The sequence below is a fragment of the Primulina eburnea genome, unplaced genomic scaffold (genome assembly GCF_022965805.1).
Source record: "Primulina eburnea isolate SZY01 unplaced genomic scaffold, ASM2296580v1 ctg567_ERROPOS1000000, whole genome shotgun sequence".
Taxonomy (NCBI): Eukaryota; Viridiplantae; Streptophyta; class Magnoliopsida; order Lamiales; family Gesneriaceae; genus Primulina; species Primulina eburnea.
In genome coordinates this window covers 86,857-92,856 of record NW_027331354.1, presented here as the reverse complement: position 1 = coordinate 92,856, position 6,000 = coordinate 86,857, and positions in this window count along the sequence as shown.

The following is a 6,000-nucleotide window of genomic DNA, read 5'->3' as shown; positions in this document are numbered from 1 at the left end:
CATGGTTAGCCAAGAAATTGGACAGAACCTTCGGCGCTCGAGCTGTAGAAAAAGACCGCCCGAGCGCCAATGCACCACCAGATTTGGTTTTGGACAGAATGTCTGGCGCCCGAGCGGTAGAAAATGACCGCCCGAGCGCCAGGGTGTAAACTGCCGAAGCTTGGACAGAAGGTTTCGCGCCCGAGCGGTAAAGATTGACCGCTCGAGCGCGAATCATGCAAAACGAAATCGCGCCACTTGCCTTCTTGCATGTGCGAGTATATATATGTATATATATAGATGCACGAATTCCTTCAGAAATCAGAAACAAAAGAATCGAGAAAGGTTTCTGAAAAAGAGTGAAAAATCCTTACGCCTTTTGTGAGAAATCCGTCCGTCAGATTTTGAATCCGACTTCGGTGCTGTGTTCCTATCAACGCAGGCTACAACTGGACGTAAGTTTTGTTACGTTTAGACATGATTTGAATTTATGATATTGTCAGAATTGAATATGAATCAGATATGATGTTTCTGCTACAGTAGACATGGCATAATTGAAGTCAGATTTCAGAATAGACTGGTTATGCAATTGTTATGATTTTTGAAAGATATTTACTAAGATTTGATATCAGATTTGTGTTATCATTGAGATTGGGAGTTATATCAGTATTGATTATGAATTCCAGTATTATATTTGTGATGTTCAGAATTGATGGGGTTATACAGATTGTATTGTTATGCCGTCGAAACATCAGTTGAGTAGATTGATCAGATTCAGATATGATTTCGATTAGATTGTGATATCGATGATATGAATCGGATTGTATCTTGTTCAGATATTGATCAGATTATATACTGAATTGAGTATTGATCAGAACAGAGTGTATATTGAGTTATTCATTGACATATTGTATTCGATATTGTCATTTCAGATTGATATGGACAGAGTTGAGTACAGGTCATCGTCTTCGTCAGACAGGGACGACAAAGGTATAATTCATGTGATATTCGAGAAGACATAACTCAAATAAGATCTTATTTGAGTTTCCCAATAAAATCACATACTAGATTATTTTTATATTCTGATCTGAATATGCTTTATTTATATGTTGAGATGATTATGCATTGTTTACAGATTGTTAATCATTACATTTAAGATAGGAAAGTTTGACAGAAACAGTCAGACTTCTAGACGTTCGGTGTATCATTACATAGGAGCAGACATCGTCCTATTGTAGATTATTCGATACAGCTCAGACCGAAGTCTAGGAATAAGACGTACAGTCACCCCGAGTGGGAGGGTAGGTGACAGCCACTGACGTCTTATTCACACCGGGATCCCTAGAGTTATAGTTGAGTCGAGTCTAGACATGATTTGAGTAGAACTGCATGTGTTTAGAGATGTGGTTTCATAGACTATGAAACCCATGTTTATTGCTTTCAGACATGATAGCCTGTGTTTATATGATTTGATATAAATTGCATGTTTATCTGAATTGAGTTGCATGTTTATTTTGAGTAGATTTCATAGATTATGAGATCTATTACTTTTGAATATGTTCATGATAGCATGTGTTATGATTTAGATTATTTATATGCATGCTTACCATGTTTTATACTGGGATTTATTCTCACCGGAGTATCCGGCTGTTGTCTTGTTTTGTATGTGTGCATGACAACAGGTGGGGCAAGATCGGGGTCGAGAAGATGATGAGAGAAGAAGAGTTTAGCGTGGTGATTCCGGACTTGGATAGATTTGGTTTTATTACTTGATCTTAGTAGTTGAACCTTAGATTAATTGAAAGACTGTTGTACATTATTGTACTTTGATACTGAAATGTAGCTTTATACAGATATGTATATTATTTAGATGCCATTACCTTCCGCATTTGTATTTTAAAAAGAAAAATTTTTAGACCCTGTTTATCTTAACTGATAATTAAATCCCAAAGATGATTAAGAAGAAATATTAGCGTCCGGGTCCCCACACATAATTTATTGGACGAATGTTTGAACGTACTGTGAAATTTGGAGCCCGATCCAATGGTTCAATAAGGTGCAATGAATTTTTCAAGACGGCTGATTTTTTGGGCGATGGTGCTGCTGCGTTTTCGAAGTGTCGGTTACATGATTCTTCTATGATTTTCGAATTCTTCGTGTTTTTCTTCTAGGATTAAGTTAAGTGGGCTTGTTTTAAAATATGTTGCGTATGAATTATTTCGTTTTCGAAAGTTTCGGTCGAGTACCATCCTTCTGTCTCTACGTTTTTTATGAAATTTGGTACGTTACGTGTTGGCACTGTGAGGGTTCCCTGAAAATAGGTGGAATTCCAACATATAGCCATTCACGGTGGAATAGAATCGTTTTATGGCCTCGCCCCCTTAGAGGATTAAAACTTAGAGATTAAAACTTAGAGACTGATATCAGTAAACCATAGAAGATGGAAAATCACAGTGCTGTTATGATATGAATATGATGATATGTTATGAAAAACAATGATATGTTTATGTTTATGTGTCATTTTCGAAAATTGTGTAAGTATTTTTATGTTGTGCTTGAACGGCCCCCACTTGTTGAGTATTTCCCAAAATACTCACCCCTTACTCTACAATCCCAGATAAATCAGAAGAAGAAATAGAGAAAGAAGAATCAGACACCAGTTTTTGGACTGATAGTGGACGCATGGAGAATTTTAATTATGAATATGTTATTGTGAGTTTTAATTCAAAATATAAACGATTTTGCATATTTTTATCGTTTTCAGAGTTACTATTGTAAAGAATATTCCATTTTTATGGTATTTATGAAATAAATTGGTTTCGGTTTATACAGTGCTACGAGGCTTGTTGTTTTTAAAATGTAAAAAATTTTGTTTACCAATTTTTTTAAAATATATTTATAATTCCTAGTACCCTGACACAATTCCTTATATAAAATTAATTTACCAAATATTATTACATCAGAATAAAATTGATAGTCACGTACAATTTATTTATTCTATGAAAAACCATGGAAATGAATTTCAGAGTAAATTATGTAGAAATTTTTGAAATACACACTCAATATTTTAACTTTATTTAGATAAATGTATATGAAAATTTTAATAATTCATGATGTAGTATGGACTTAAATTTAAAAATTTATTGTGGGAAAATTAGCTCAATTTGATTAAAATGATCGAAATCAATTATTCAAAGATTATACATCTAAAAATTTATTACCAATCGAAATATATTATTAAACAAGAGAAAAAAATAATTATTTTGGGTGAGTGAACATTCCCAAATTTCTCTCGTCTAATTAAATAATTAGTAGGTCTCTCTTGTGAGATGGTCTCCGGATCTTTATCCGTGAGACGGTTTAACCCTACCGATATTCACAATAAAAAGTAATACTCTTAGCATAAAAAATAATATTTTTTCATAGATTACCCAAATAGGAGATCCGCCTCACGAAATTGATCCGTGAGACCGTCTCACAAGAATTTTTGTGTTAAATAATAGTTTCAGACATAACAATATGATTCATGTTGGGGTTTTTTTAAATAAATATTACAAATAAAAAATTATGAAAACATTAATAAATTATATTTTTATATTAAAATTTGAATTATTCTTTCTGTTATACGATTTTTATTAGTTTAATAAAAATTTAAAAAATTAAATAATTATATAATAATTTAAAAAATTAGATTTACATTAACAAATTTTTTTTAATAATTTTCAAATTTTGCATTAAAAATTATCTTTCTATTTCAGAAGGGATAAGCTAAAATACATATAGAACAGACTTTTTTCCAGAATGACGGAACTTTTAAATGAAATGGGATCTCTGCCTTTTCTCTCATATTAATTAACTTTTTTAAAACTAAAATTTCTTCAATTTCTTTAAATATTTTATTTTTAATATTTATTTTAAAACTTTTTAAATGAAATGGGATCTCTGCCTTTTCTCTCATATTAATTAACTTTTTTAAAACTAAAATTTCTTCAATTTCTTTAAATATTTTTATTTTTAATATTTATTTAAAAACCCCTTAATATTTATACTTAATTTTTATTTTTAAATTAAAATTTGATTTATTTAAGTTCTAAATAAAGTTTTTCCTTCTGTTTTCGAAAACATCCTTTTTTTATATAAATGTTCCACCATGCTTCCGTATAATAAATTGAACTATTTACCTATTTGACCAAAATATCGTCGGGTTATATCCACCGAATTTTACAGACTGCTCCTCACAATCCAACCACACAATCGCAACCGATAATTTCAGACACGGATTCCTTCAGCAGCACTTAGCACAACCATGTTTTGTTCCTTACCTCAGGGTGTATAGTAAAAAGCTTAATTTGAAAATAATATATGAGAGGGGCAAAAGCCTGGTTCTTTTATTCAAACATACATAATATTATTACATAGTAATCTCCTGTAGAGGAGCAGAAACTTGTTTAGCTACTAATAGTAGCCGAAATGGAAACATACATAAACTTGAAAGAAAATATTACAAATTGTTTTGAAGAAAAACGAAGAAGTTGATTGATGTCTTCATCTTCATTCTACCTTCTTATTTATAGAAACCCTTATCGGATTTGATTCACATACTTCAAATTCTTGCCATAACTTTTCTTTAATGCCTTCCAGCTATGTTTGGCATTATCTCTTGAGTGGGTGGTTGAATGGTCTCTCCACTTTTCTTAAATTGTTTTCTTCTAGATTATTAATCTAGAAACAGCTCGTTCTTCTCTTTTTATCTTCTGGCATAAATAGTATATCTTCTAGATTATTAATCTAGAAACAGCTCGTTCTTCTCTTTTTTTCTTCTGGCATAAATAGTATATATGTGTCTGGATTATGTCAGCTAATATTTCATTTCCGGCTTCCTTTAGTTGTTTGTAGAAATCTTTGAAGTTTATCAGCTGCTTTCTTATTGACTTGATGCGTCTTTTAGAAACTTTCAAATATGTATAATACATTTTCTTCAGATTTCGACTTTGTTCTTGTGTATTTTACTGGTTTTTATTTACTCTTTATTTATAGGCTTATTTGGGTCCAATTTTCTTGATTATTTAGTGGGTTCATCACATGTCCACTAACTCTTGTCGGGGAATCTTTTGTCATCCCCAAGAAAAAGTGATGGTAGTCACATGTCCACATATTTTTTTCGAGGAATTTTATATTTTTTATGTCCCCGAGGAAAATATGGTTGTGGTCATTCACCACTTGGTCTTGTTTCTGCAAGATGCTTCCTGTCTGATCGAGGTCTGAAGCCCTTGCCGAATTCTGGCCCCTTTTGATTTGGGCGCTCTCGGCAGATATGTTCTGACCATCTTCCCACATGAGCCATGTTGCAGAATTTTCGACGAGTTTCTTTACTTCTCAGCAGCTTGCTATTCTACAAAAGATTTATTTTTTTTTTCCCGAATAAATCTTATGCAAAACTTGTTGCTTTTCATGTCATAGTGTTTAACAGAAATTATCAATTTAATGAATTATGATAAAAACTTAAACGGAAACTTGATTTTGTCCATCTGAATTAGACATACCAAAAGACCCCATGCTCTTCTGGTGGAAATGACGTCTTCAGTTATTGAAGCAACAAGGGGTGTTTCTTCTAACGGAGGATCCTTGATAAATTTCTGGACATTTGTATCTGGCCTCCTTAACTTGCTAAAATGAAAGGCTTCATGAGAGCCTTTTCCTGTTGGTTCTGGTGTTGTACTGAAAAAATATAACTCCAGAATATCTTATCTGGACTAATAATCGTTATTCGCCCATGTCTCGTGAATTGCTTCCTGAATCCATTTCAGTAGTCCTGAAATTTCCGAGAAGCTAAGTGATGTAGTATAAACTGAGACAAGAGCCCCAAATTCATACCATGATTTGATCTACTTTGTATATTAATTTGGTTTCATCCATACCCTTGGATATTTCTCTGAAACATCAATCTTGTTTGTAGCGGGGTTAATGCATACTCTTGTTTTTAATTTCTCCGACATTTGTTGATAAACCTGAAATGGAGAA